The following is a 14,942-nucleotide window of genomic DNA, read 5'->3' on the forward strand; positions in this document are numbered from 1 at the left end:
AGGCAGTGCAGGGTGGGAATGGGATCACTTTCCCTTGGAAGCAGCAGGTTTTTTCAGCTCAGCTCAGCCTGCCGCCTTCGCCTCTGGGGCTCTGGGTGCGTGTCCCACAGGTTGCTGCTGGGCTGGGTGAGCAGGGTGCCTCTCACAGCCACCTACACAGCTTGCAACACTCCCTTTGCAGCTAAAATCTGCCATGATAGCCCAGACAGCTTAATCAGCAGATCTTTGTTAGCTACCTCTGAACACATATCTACACTGAAAATCAGGATGGAACCTGTATCGTGGTTATAACTTGTCACTTCGGTTGTCCTCACCAACTCACCCGCCTGCACCCCAGAGCCAGTTCTCAGTAGTGGCTTTTGGGTGTGTGCTGGAGCTTTCATCCTATTTTTCAGTGATGCTACAACAGACGTATGAAAGACTTTGTATATAGCAAATGCACAATCACAGGTTTCTGACCTACAAGGCTTAGAAGAGAAGCCAGCACAAGTCAGACACGGTGCAGAAATCACTGGAATCTGTTCAGTTTGACTGAATGCCAGAGCATACTCTAATCTACGGAACAGAGCCAGACCCGACCCAATTTGCAGGACCTTTGTTGCTGTTTTAAACACGTATCTTTACTGCACCAGATTAGAAACAAAAAATGATATTAACTTAGCAATCAACAGATAATTATCAAAAGAGGCAATGTTTGATCCGCACCAGTTGATCGGGCTGTCATTAGTGCCAACTGGATATATTTGGTACCGATCTTCTTGCAATTCAATCAATTTGAATGAATGAATGTGGACTAAATGATAAAGTACAGAATCTAAGCCTCAAAACCTCCTTTAGTCACGTAAAATCACCAACCTAGTCATTAAGGTCAATTGCAATTACAAGCGCTAGGAAATAAATTTAATAATTACATCTGTTTGTACTTTGAGACTAATCAGAACATGTTGATATGGTGTCAGGCAATACCAGTTTAATGGCTTCTTTGGTCTCACTGCACCATGGAAGCATGCTATCTGCTCAGCTATTTTGGCACAGCCATTTGTGGGACCACCTGTGAGCCAGATCAAGGAACAAGCCCAGCTTCATTCCTTATTTTGGTGGAGAGAGGTTGTTAATGTTGGATAAGTTCCATGATCTGATCCAAAGTGTGGCCCCACAATGAGCTGTGTCAGCACAGCTGTCCAGGGGTGGTGCAGTGGCTGCCATAAGCAAGGCAGACCAAGGACATCTCAAGTTAGTACTGCTGCCAAATGCTTTGTGCAATGTAACAGTACCAGGAATTGCGCTTTGCCCTCAAGGGGCAATAGCTCAAGAGAAATGCTCCAACACACTGTTGATGCATCCATATTCTTCACCAATGCCAGTAAAAGTCTCTATGAACAAGCTTACAAATGAATTGATGCTATCTCAAGGTAAATGCTGCAAATACACTCCTACGGTGTGACTTCTGAAAAAAAGGTGATGAGATTGATCGATTGTGGAACTAGGAGAAAGCAAGTCTGAAAAGTAAATACTGAACCTTATTGCAAGTGACAAAGCCAGGGCAGCTGAATTATTTGGTACTGGATTTTCTCATGTTAGCCTTCGTTATAGAGGTACAATCTGCATTCAGTAAAGGGAAAGATAATCACTTCAGTGGATCACTGTTAGAAATAAGTGATAAGCAATTGTAAATCATGAGGAAAAACAGATTGAAACTTACTTAAAGTTTGTATTCCCTTTTGGAGTCTTTAAACCACTTAAACAAGAATTCAGAAATGTACCCCCTCCCCACATTTCATATCACTAACTGAAAACAAACAATGTGTCCCTCTAGGGATGATTGTTGTTCTAAGCCATGGCTTGGATAGATGTATTTTTTGGTCTCAGATAGAAGTAAGTGCTCCAGAAGGTTAAAAAATGTGGGTATAGTTCAGATAAACATCTAAGAGCCTGGAGACACATCTGAATGCTTTCAGTCAAGAAATAAGTGCTGTAAGTCTCGTGAGAAAGAGGCTTATTTGTGATGCTGCTGGTACTTTTATTTCTGTTCTCAGCTGGAATATGATCAGAGTAGTCAACTTCTCACATAGTGTTTTGTCTTCAGAAGTTGTGGGGGGAAAATTCTGGCCTATAAATAGAAGATTAGAGGGAGACATCCTATGTGAAATGACTTTGTCTTTTGTTACTGAAAAAGACAATGCTAGGGTATAGTGAAATTCTGGTGAAAACTGAAAAGCTGCGTGCAATTCAGAGCCCTTACCAGGAATTGTTACTGTTATTAGTTAAAAAAGCAGAAGGGATTTATTTTAAAACAGTATGAATTAAATTACAGCTGAGTCACTAATTCTATAACGTTTCCTTTTTGGAGATGGTAAAATTGTCAGGCAGCAGCTAAAGAAGAAATCACTGTTTCTATTTTATAGTCAACATGCGAGACAACTTCTGATTTTTAGGTACAAAGCACTAACCCAAAATGCTCCACCTAAACAACCTGAAAAATAACTCAGGTTTCATCAATGACCAAGTTCATATATCATTACCTGCAAATGAAACTTCATGGAAATGTGTATGAAGCAAAAGTGAAGAATCAAATTCCTCCATGCCTAAGAAGTTGCTATTCCCCATTGACATTCACTGATGCATGCTGAACTGAGATGGAGACCAAAGAGTGGATGTGAGCACAGTGAAAGTTGGACTGTGTGGGCAACGTTTTCCTAGCAACAACACCATCACAGCAGCTGTGAAACAGTGGTCACCTCTGCTGGTGCAGATATTTACGAGCTCAGCATGCAGGCTCTTGTTCATTGCTGGCAAAAACACATGGCTAGTGGCAGTGACAGTGTTGAGAAATAGCGCTTTATAGCCAAGAATATGCTTTATCATACATACAGCTATGGAACATACAGGTATGGTTAATACTTCCTTGGTCTAGCTGTCCTCAGGAGAAGTCTAATGTCAAAGACATCCAAGTCAACTGGCTAGTAAATATCTATAGGACATTGTTTGACAAATACCTCTTGTCAGCAGTGATGACAGATGTCTCAGTGCTGTGTATTCAAAACTCCCTGAGGAATCTGCTGCATTTTTTTTCTGTGCACAAACTACATAATGTTGCCTTTTCTTCAAAAAACAAAAACAACCCAACACAACCCCATCCACCTATAATTCAGACTCTTGTCATGAGGACCAAAGAGATGCCCACTTAAAAGGACTCACACGCAGCTGAACTCACCATGCAGTAAGTTCTTTCTTCAAGGGGGTCTCTCCTTCTCCCTCCCACCTCAGATGGTATTGCAGTTGCATACAGCAGTTTTATGAACAAGCTCATTGTTACTGACTCTTGCAGTTCATTGGAAAATTAGATATTAAAATATGCAGACTATTTTATAACCACACATAAATTTCCAGACTTGCAAGATCCAGTATGTTTGCCTATTCCCAAACCAGATTACACAATACAGGCATTTGTAGGGAAAAAAAAAAATCATAGGCAGATTTTTAAAGGCTCTAAAAGACTCAGAAAAGGACTGTTAAGCAGCTGCTTATTCCCAGCTTTTATGAATATTGGGCTGGGATATTACTCCATATAATACAGTACTTGTTCTGGAATAAGGGAGGAGGTAATCCCTAACTCTTGATCAGTTTACAGGTCATATTCACTTCCCTGGTGATACTGCCAGACCCTGGTTAATTTTTCCAAAGAGGAGTTAGACTAGACAGAGTACCTTTCACACAATGATCAACTTATATGCTGTCAAAGAGATTCCAAAGAATATGTTTTTGCTTTAGGAAACAGAGGGGCACTTTTGTTTTGCTCCTCCCTCCCAGATCTTTCCCTTTACAAATGCTTCTTGGCCATCCTGCATGCTTGGTTTTTTGCTTTTAATTTTTGCTGGTTTTTATTTTTTTTACTTCTCCAGATAAAAAATACAGAGCCAGGAGAGAAATGAAAACTAAAACATATAAATCCTTTTAAAGGAACTTCTATCTTATCTGGGCTTATTTTGATGTGGTCGGAACATGGAGACTGGAGCCAGCCGTAGAGTTTGGTTTTTAATTTTTCTTTTTCTGCCAATCTGCCCCACAGCTTTAGACTGAATAATGTCATCATGTTTATACACTTTCTCAGATATACGTTAAATGATCCGCAGATAACAACATTTAGTTTACCTGTCACCTATCTCATCAGCTCTAAGAAGTACCTGGAAACATCAGAAAGATACTGTAGAAGATGTCACTGCTTTTTTAGTTTAGAAAATAACAGATCCTCAGGAGGAGCATCAGAGATAATTGAAGAGTGGTTACTGTGGATCCTGGAACAAGTTTTCTTTCAATACTTTCCAGTGAACCTTTGCCTTCTCCTCACATTTTTCCATCCTTCATGCTCTTTTGGGTAGGCTCAGTGTGGAGCCAAGTACAGCAAAGGATCCAGCTTGTTTGCCAGTCTGAAGCTATCAGAACGTCACATTCATCATTCAGAAATCATATGGACCATAAACTGAAAATTTGGCTTCCTTTTTTGAAAGAAGAACTGATGTTACAAGTTATCTTGAGATTAGATCACAAGATCTGAGAAGGAACAGGCAAGGAGCATTGCTGAACTCAGTGTCATGGTCAGACTTGTATGGCTGATCAGTATCAGGAGGAGAACTCCTTCACACCCCCCTGTAGTTGCCAGTCCTCTCAGATCTGCCAGTCGGACTACAAATGCAGCCACTCCCTAACCTGGTTCTGTTAAAATAATCTGTTTTTCGTGGCAAATGATCAGAGAACCATTGGAAAGTAATGAAAGAAAAGTGTTCCTTTTTGTTGGCTCCTGTTACTCCAGAGACTGGATAGAGTTCTCACTGACAGTTACCATGGCTATTAATACCCCAGTCAAAGTGAATGAATGCTACGGTTTAGCTAAAGAAGAAAGGATCAAAATCTCACTTAGGAAACCCAAGGAATACCATAGGGGTAGGAATAGCAGTCTCTTTAAAGAGAAAAACTGATGACCATTTGGAAAAAAGTCTTTATATTTTAATGATCTGTAAAGTTCTGCCTCTGGCAATTCTATTTTTAAAATAATCTTTTACAATTAAAACCAGTTAACTCAGAATCTGCTGCAAAAAAGAGACAAATTTAATCTCCTAACCAAATTTTGAATTGCTACAGCTTTTGTTTGTCACAGACTAACCCTGCAACAATTTTATATGTTGCTACCTTATGTGCATATAGAATAGCACAGCATCTGTTACAGTCAAGAATCAGCTCTGACTGCCTTACTACCAGGAAAGAAAACTCACTTTATGCAAGAATGCTATTTGTCTGCTAGCCCTGCAAGTATCCACTTAGCTCCCATTACAGCTCATTTATAGTTGCCAATATCTACCCTTTAAATACTTACAGCTGCCACTTCTGTGTTGAAAAAGTATCTATTTTCATCTTTTCATTGGGGAGTGAGACACTGTCCAAAGTATCTGGTAATGTGAACTGTGGGGCCCTGGATAGCCCTGGAACTACAGAGCCTGGCTCAAAGTCACAGTGGATGAAGAGTATGAGCACTTCTGATGGCAGTGGCCCTCTGTTATCACAAAAATCCACCCAACAAGAACATTCTATATTGCTGGTTTGCTTTTAGCCCACAGCAGCTTCCCCCTCCCCCAGTCCAAGCAGTCAAACAGCTGTGCACAGATGCACTTGCAAAACTAAGAGGGTGACTGTGGAAGCAGAAAGAGGTGCCCAGGGTTACCTATCTAGAACCAACCCTGCAAGACAACAGTAAAACTGACTGTGCTGTACCTGAAACTTCAGTCTGTAGAAGCACTGATGCAAACCTTTTCCAAAGCACTTATTCCCTAAACTAATTTATACGATGTGCTGCTCATTCAATAACAATTTGAAAATATTCTTCCTTCTCAGGAGATGATGGGGGAAGAAAAAGAACCCAACGAATAATTTGATTTTAGATACCATACTTGACTAGATAGTTTTTCAGCTGCCGTGATTCCTATTGTGGGCTGACAAGAAGCAATAACATTTCTGGGCTTTAAATGATACAACCTTCCCCAAAATCACAATCTATCCTCAGAAATGGAGATTTCCATCGAATTCAGACCTCTGCCATGTGCGTGCATCAAAGCAGATGTATACTCTCTCGGAATTACAGCTATTTTGCTATTAGGTAATGCAGATACTGACCCATCCGTTTCTCCCACTACTACAACATATGCACGCTGCTGGCATTTTCAGAGCTATAGCTCATGCAGGCATGGCCAGCCTGGCCTACAAGGCAGCTGTATTAGCTGTTGCTGGCAAAATCCCTGCAGCACATATTTCATAGCAGTGGTGCACAATGTCCTACAAAACTGAAGAAAGAACATGAGAAGTTAGTCTGGCTCTGAAGCCTGTTTTGGCCTAGCTGATCTGACAGTAGCCAATCACTTTTAACAATGGAACTTCAATGACATGGAAATAACATTCATCATAGCTGTTCTCAGGAATTTGCAGAGCAAACTGTTTCCCAATGGACAGTGTTCTTGTTTGGAAGGGCTTTTATTGCCACGATTCTCAGTATCTGTAGCAATAATTTGATGCAAGAATTATAACTGGTTTGAATAATCACAACCCTGCACATAGCTAAGATGTACAAATGCTAGGCCAATGAGAGACGCTTCTCTGGGCCTAGAAATAATGAGGCTGTGGCTGTCCTGATCTTTCCTAGATGATGCCTATTGACTCCAGCAGTCCTTCATTTCCCCCATAAGGGACTCTCTGCTACTGCACACCCTTTCATGCCTAAGTGCCATCCTTGCTGTTGTGCCACCACAGTTACTTGTGTGGTCCCAGAGTGAATCAGACCACGGGACTGACTCACCTGAAAATTAAAAGCAACCATAGCAAGCATCTGTACTGGTGCAGTGGAAGTGGTGAAGAGCATGAGAAGTTGCACTAAGAAACCAAAGGCAAGGATAAGATAATTTGCCTTGAACCATAACCTAGTATGGGATCCTTGAAAGCATTCTGTGTGTCTATGGCATCAGAGGAATGGAACAGTAGAGGGGTGAAACTGTTGGTGAGTCTGCATAGCACAATGAGAGAGCTCAGAATAGATGTCAAGTCAGCTTTCACAGCCCCTTGCCTCCACATTTTTCTCTTTCTAAAAAAGTGTTTGTGTATTTGAATTAAATGCTACAGTTGCTTATTTAGTAGCTTTAAGCTTCTTTGAGAAGTGTGTGTTGTTATTTTTTTCCTGGGATAATTACTCATAGGAACATACAGGCAGCGTAGTTCAAACACTGTCATTCTAGTACACAAGACTGAGGGACAGAAGGCAACTTCCCTAACTGATGGTCATTCAATACTCCTTTTTGGCATCCCTCAGTTCATGTCCCATCACAGTAAAGTATAAAATATTTCATAAGCAGTCTTCTGCAGTCTCCATGAAGCACTGGAAACCAGTTCCTTTCTTTTAAGCATAGAATTTTAAAACTCCTAACAGAAAAAAAAAAATGCTTAAGGCAAAATTCCAAGCTTCAGTAGCTCTTAAATTTGTGAGAACTTAGATCCAAAAATCACAGAATTGTAGGGGTTGGAAGGGACCTCCAGAGATCACTGAGTCCAGCCCCAAAATATCTTACTTTAATCCAACTAATTTACACAGCCTTTCAGACTTCCTAAATAACTCAATCTAAAGCTTTACAGCTAGCAGAAACCTGAATCAAAGCCGATCTCCATTTGAAATAACCTACTGTGAGGAGTCATATAAAAGAAACGATGTCACTATTACTGCAGTGGATAGAACTGAATTCAGAATGTTACCAACATCTCAGAACTATGTTTAAACCACCAGTACAAGCATTCAGGGCAACAATAAATCATTACTCCATTACACTGATACTGTTTCATGTAACCCCATTTCCATATCCCCGATGATTTTAACTTTCTTCTAAATGCTTTATCCAACAATACATTCTTTAAGCAGCTTTATACACACATTTTTCTTCCTTCCAACATGATATGAATCTATTCTTGAGTACCACAGCTTCCTTGCCTATTTCCACATCCAACCTCTGTTTTCACAGGGAAAGCAAAAAACACAAACAGATGCACTCTATCTTCTCCTCTACCCTTTTGAAAAATGGGTCAGGCACCTTTCTACTCCTCCCTGTTTTCTACCCTCTGTTTATAGTATATCCTGCCTGCTCTGCCTTTCATGTTCATTCTCTTAGACAGTAAATTCTTCACAGTGAATGCTCCGTACTCTCTTAGCATTTGGCCTATTTTGGATGTTGCCATTATCTTAAATTCAGTTTTATTACTGAATTTCACACAGACCTAACTTTATCTCACAACAACAACAAAAACAAACCCTGTGCATAATTGCTAAGGTTTTTAAGCCATAAAGAGAAGCTATTTTTAGATGCTGGTATTAAGTTTCACTCACTTTTGATAATCTGCATTTTCCTCCTGTGGAGCTATGTTTTGTTTATAGTTTGGAAACTGTGTGTTAGATCTCGCATGATGACCTTTAAAATAAACCAAGCTTAGTATCTCAATATCCACAATGGTGTGGGAGTTAAAAGATGTGGTTGAAGATAGTTGTTTCTCGTTAGGAGGAAGCTAATGACAGATCATGCAACTTCCTCACTTCTCAAGGAAGATCCTCCCGGTGCTCACTTTGTGTAAAACTACAGCAGTTCATTATGTACTATGGATGTGTTTATAATACACATACAATTTGCTAACAGAGCTTGATATTATATATTGTTGTTTAATGGAGAATCTACACAAATTAACAGAATAAATCTGATAGCTTTTACCAGCTGTGCAGAAGTTAACAACTTGGCTACAAAATACTGAGTGGTAAATAGATGAGAAGTGTACCAGGCAGAAATATACAAGGTATTTCTCAGTTCCATTCCAAGAATCATACAGAACCTTACCAAATAACTGCACATCCAGTTGGTCTGTACCTTCTCATCTCTCTGGTGTCTGTGCTAAATGGCAAAGAATTGTCAAAGTATGAAAATTATTGCATTCTTTTAGGAGATCAGCTACACACAAACTCCACAGGACCCTGTATCACTTAATTCTGAGTGCTGAACAGGAGATGTTGTACCTAAAAGGACTATTATTATTTTAATTGCTTTTTTCGTTCTCTGCCACTGATCTTTGTGCTAAGGTTGTCAACAGGATGTTTCATGCTAAGAACTGGACTGTAACCAGCAGCTTACTCCACTGCAGTTAAAACCTCTTTACTGTCTGCATATGTATAAATGGAGTTGTTAGAGGAATAGCATTGTGACAACTGGTACCAACATTAATTGAATTTAATAGGTGGTACAAGACAAAAACCGAAGAGATATTTGTACTGTTTCCTGATACATACTACTGAAGCAATCTTACTGAAGCAAAGATAGGAAGACAACAGATTAATTGGCTCATCATCCCAGCTACATGCCTTCTTGAACAGAAGTCAACACCTGCACAGTACTGCACTGGTAACTTGAGCGCAATATTCATTTCATTCACCCAGGGATGTAAGAAAGGCTTGCAATGGAAATTTGGGGATTAACATGGTAACTATTTATGTTCAGATAAAAGCATTGCTGAGCTTGACATGCCTTCTCTAAATACTGAAGTGGAAAAAAGAATGGTATTTACAAAAGCTAACTTCACCTCAGTGAAACTAAGAAAACAACCGAGACCAGAAACTATTCTGAATTACCCTTCCAGGACACCCTTTCCCAGTCCCACACCAACTGGAGTGAAGAATAACTCAATAACCCAAGAGCAACTTTTGTCAGTATCCCAAAGACTCTTAAAAATGTACAAAAGACCTTTTGTCTAAAGGCTGGGCTGTATGTAGCCATTTTAAGTCACAGTTGTAGAAAAGACAACCAAACTTACTAATGGAGGATCCCAGACCTGGATGTGGTGCTCCAGATGGGGCTTCACAAGGGCAGAGCAGAAGGAGACAACCTCCTTCTCCTTGCTGGCCACCCCTCTTCAGATGCAGCCCAGAACATTGTTGGCCTGGGCTAACAGTGCACACTGCTGGATTGTGTTAAGTTTTTCATTTACCAGGATCCTCAAGACCTTCTAACTGGGGCTGCTCAAAAGCAGAGTACCACCTCATACTAAGCTAAGGATATCCCTCCTATTTGTTCATGGGTACTCACTTGCCTTGGGGAAAACTATTGCAGAGAGGAGAAAAAGACCAGGCCATATGTGTTAAAGAAGAACATTTCAACCAGGAGTGATAAATTACAGACCTAGGTGCAAGTTCTGGCTTCAGAACAGAAACATTTTCCACTGTCCCCAGGTACCTATTCTGCAAGGATACAATTAAAGGATTGGAACAGCCTAAAACAGGACAGCTACTATGTTACCTCTGTAGCAATTTCATGGATTGAGGACTAGATTTGACTCCACCCCAAAAAGTGAAATTTGTATAGGAGAGAGTTCCCTTCTTGTACATGCACTCACACAGAAACATCTGTTCTGCTGGGCCATGTAGGTATCACTACGACAGCTTGCGTGTAGTGTTCTAAAACACAGGGGAAGTGAGAACAGTGTGAACTGTGTGGGCGAAATGTTTTCTCCGACCAGGTGATCTGGTGAGTTCACAGGCTGGGCTGAGAGAGAAATGGTAAGCACCATGGCAATCTAGCAGTGATAGGTGAAAATGCAAGATGTTTTCTAACAGGATGAGGTTAGCTCTTCCTTTCATGGAAATACATCAGCCCTTTCTGGAAAATCTCCTTTTCATCTATTTTTTTTTCTTTTCTTTTTTTAAATTAAAATGTATGAAAAAACCACACCAAGTGAGGGTGAAGCAAATCCATTTGTCTTTAGAGTGGCTCTCCACAAGAAGCAACAAGATGCAAGCTGTCCTCCATCATACTTGGAGCTGCATTTGCTTCCATAGAACAGTAACATCAGGCATAATCTGAAATGTGAATCTTTGTTTCTAACAAAGGATGGAGAATCTTTGCACTCTGGTTCCATTCCAATGAATATGAACATGAAGAAAATGGTTCTGAAGACAGACTCTACAGGTAAATGCACTGAACTGTGCGTACTGTGCAGTGAAATGCCTATGACTCATTCTCCTTTTACTTGCTCTACTCATCTCCTCACTTCTGGTAGCACAACTGCCATTGTAGGATGTGAACGCAGATCGTGCTGCAGCTTCCATATATCACCTATACTGGTGAACAAACCACAACAAACTTTACAGTCTATATTGTAACATTTGGCTTACTCATAAAACTTAACAAGAGAGAAGATAGTCCATTAAATCTCTGCTAATTCAGTATTCACAACTCAGCATTTATATAGCCTAAGCACTATAAACACTGTAAGCAGTGCAACTGTTTTCCATGCTCAGGCAGTGCAAAATATGCAGGCTGGTGTTAGCTGTAATAAGATAATGTCACAGGGCAATAAGATACTAAACAACTCACTGATATGACAGGTAGGCATCACAGTCTAGCAGTGATTTACTTGCTTAAACCTGAATTTACTGAAATCTTACCATTTTTATGGCAGTATGAAAGACTTGATCTGCCATTCCCTCCCACCTAATGACCATAATGCTTAATGTTCAATTAACCTCTGAAAAATTACCAAAAGGCATTTTGTGCCATACAGAGGAGAGAATATATGTATATGTATGCTACTGCTGAAGTGAAACTGTCCCACATTGTTTTTAACACCCTTAAGATCTCATGGGTTTTGTGGTTCGTATGGGTACATCTACCCAGACATGTTTACTTGTGTTCTGTCTAGGGTCCAGGATTTGCTTTATTTCAGCACAGTGAGAAGAAAACAATTATGATTTCAACTTTTGTTTGCTGCATGGGACTTATATGAGTATGCAACTAGAGCAGATACATAAATGCCAAAATATTTGCTTTAGATTTTATAATTATTCAGAGAGCTACTTGAGACAATAAAGTACTAAGAGGTATTCCAATCTTTGCTACATGAGAAACTTGACAACTGTAGCAGTTAATTTCTTAAGTAGATAAGCACACATTGAATCAAGTAACGTGAGACACTGAGAAACTTCTTAATGAACCTTGACCAGCATCCTTTTGTTTCCTAACTCTAAAAGAGAATATTTTCCAACACTGAAAAAGATGAAGAGGTATTAACTTTCAGTTTAATATCTTTGTGACTGGCTTCTCTCCAACGTCACTGAGGGAAAACATTTTATCAGAAGTTTCACTTACAGCCCGATGACGATATGCTAACAGTTCTCACTAACACCTGCACACAGCAGTGGCAAGTACACAGACATGTGTGGCACATGCAGCATCCGACCATCACAGAGGGAAGCAACTTTACAAACCACCAACAAAAAAAAAAACTTCATAGGAATGGCAAAATGTTTAAATAACTTCAAAACAGTTTAACAGGATAGAAGATCTGCACTCAGATTCAGTTGGGAGCTCAACCCCACAGAACGCTGATCAAAAATCTATTTTTACAACCATGGATAAAATAAAACTATTTCAGTCACAATCACTGACCAAACACTTGAGCAGGAAGCCCACTGTACAGATCAAACAAACTTTCAAACCAAAGTACCAACAAATACATGGAGACCATCAAGGAAAATTAAGTCAATATGAGTAAAATGTCAGACTTGCACTCCAGTGCTTTGTATCCTCCTGCAAGAGGATATCTGTCAGACAACAACATTCTAAAAAAGGAAAGCAGAGACTCTCCCACCATGCCAGAGCAAGGGAAAAACATTTATTTATTTACCTAATGGATATTTAATGGGCAGATTCACATTAACTCCCGCAGCAGAATTTCAATTGGAAGCCAAGTGAACACCACAAATGTGTATATTTTTTAAGCCTCCTCTCGTAAAAACAGAAGTTAATACTCCTTTGAGTAAGGATGACTAGACTAGGCTCCCCCTGGAGCTCATCACTTCTTCTCCTTAATTGACCTAGGCAACTGCTGTTTAACAATACACAAGGCACTCCCTCCTCACCAAAGGGCTCGCATGCTGCTTTTAATGTTTTTCATCAGCTTCGTCATCACAGTCTCAGAATAAAAAGTCTGAAACGCTGACCTTGTGCACTGTTGTACAGATGGAATCAAGCCTTGTGGGCCATCTCAGAAACATACTTTCAAATACAGGCAGACTTCTTAATAAGGCAACAGCTCTGAGTACACATGTTTAAAGAAGTGTTGATAAAACACTTTTGTGAATGAAGGCTTCTTTCAACTTCACACCTGCTTGGGACCTCCTGCAATCTTGCCAGTTAACGTCTGCAAAGCATGCCCTTCTGCAGGTCATAACGGGTAAGTAAAAACCAAACCAAAACAAAAAACATCCTACCTCCCCCTCTTCCCCCAGCAACCCAAGGCATGCTTACTCTTTGAATCAGAGAGCAGCTGAGCTGACATGTGGTTCACTTGCCAGCTTTCTGAAATTGCAGCGCTGGAGAACTCTAGGATTTCAATATTTAAACTCTGTATTTGTACCGCCAACATTTAACCTCACATTCCAGGGCGGGGTTGGGCTCAGAGCCTGGGACATTCCAAAAAGCATTCCAACCAGCAAGGCCCCAGAGGTAGCCCAGCAAGCACATCCATGTTAAAAGGCTAGTAAAAGTATCTTTGTGTTCCCACTCACGCTTCTAATAAGCGGTGTACACACAGGCTTCAGGGAGGGCAAATGCAGCACTCCCTATACACATGGACCACTCATCAGCAGGTATCATAAAGAGTTTCTGAAACATCAGGAGCAAGACTCAAACCCAACTGCTTTCCTGTTTACTTGCCCTGTGATGGGAAAGAAAGGCCACCTGACTGAATTCCTTATGATTAAGTGGTTTTTTTTCACTAAATATAGGAAAAAAAAAAATAATCTGAAAAATAAGGTTAAATATCCTCAACCCAACTGCAGCCTTCACTGCCATTCTATGCAAGAATGCCAAAGCACAATGGCTGAATCATTAAACACTGCAGAAGTCAGCATATTTTCCAGAACAAAAAAGAAATATCTGCCACCTTCTGTTTATAAAAGGTACAGCAGAAAAGAAACACAGAAGCTGTCCTACACACAACTCAGCAATGCAGTTTGTCTTTTAAAAGTAACGTAAACAGAACAAGTTCTAGAAGGAAAACGCTGTGCTAACAGAAGAAATTACTTTAAAACTAGTATTCTGAAGGGAAAATGCACAGTGAATACAAACTGTCCTAACTGTGGAACTGACTGAGATGAATTGAATGATGGATGTGGGGCAGGAAGTCACACATTAGCCGTAAAATAATTAAGAAGAATGAAGACGTGTAACAGAAGACAAACATTAAGCAGGAACACGTTCATATGCAGGTACACACACAACCGCAGCTTCCCCTTCTGACGCTGGTCAAGGGTGTCCAACATACGTTCTGCCCTCTCGCCATTTGCCAGAATATACAGCACTTCTATAATTAGCACTGAATGCTCATTCCAACAGAGTGACTCTCACTCTCATTTTCACATGCTCTGACCGTTTGGCCTACTTGTGCCATCCAGAACAACAGCTTCATCAATGTGATATGTTTATTTGTATATGTTATTTGTATATGTATATATTATTTGTATCGTAACAAATTAAGATGAATAAATGCAAGCATCGGTGAGCATGTAATAATCTAAATAATGATTTGAATATATGTTCTTATTAGAAAACAAAAATCAGAGAAACACACGATTTTTTTTTTTTCACTATAACGATGATTGAACAGGTTGCCAAGAAAGGTTGTGGACTCACCTACACTGGAGGTACTCAAAACCCAGCTACACAAAGTCCTGAGAAACCTGCTCCTGTTGACCCTGCTTTGAGCAGGGGGAGTTAGATCTGACACCCTTTCCAAGATCAAACATTACTTGAGTCTATGACAATGAGATCTTGCAAGCCACACTGCTAGCAGGATGTAAAAAATTGCTTTTTCCTCAATTA

Source organism: Coturnix japonica, chromosome 11, assembly GCF_001577835.2.
Source record: "Coturnix japonica isolate 7356 chromosome 11, Coturnix japonica 2.1, whole genome shotgun sequence".
Taxonomy (NCBI): domain Eukaryota; kingdom Metazoa; phylum Chordata; class Aves; order Galliformes; family Phasianidae; genus Coturnix; species Coturnix japonica.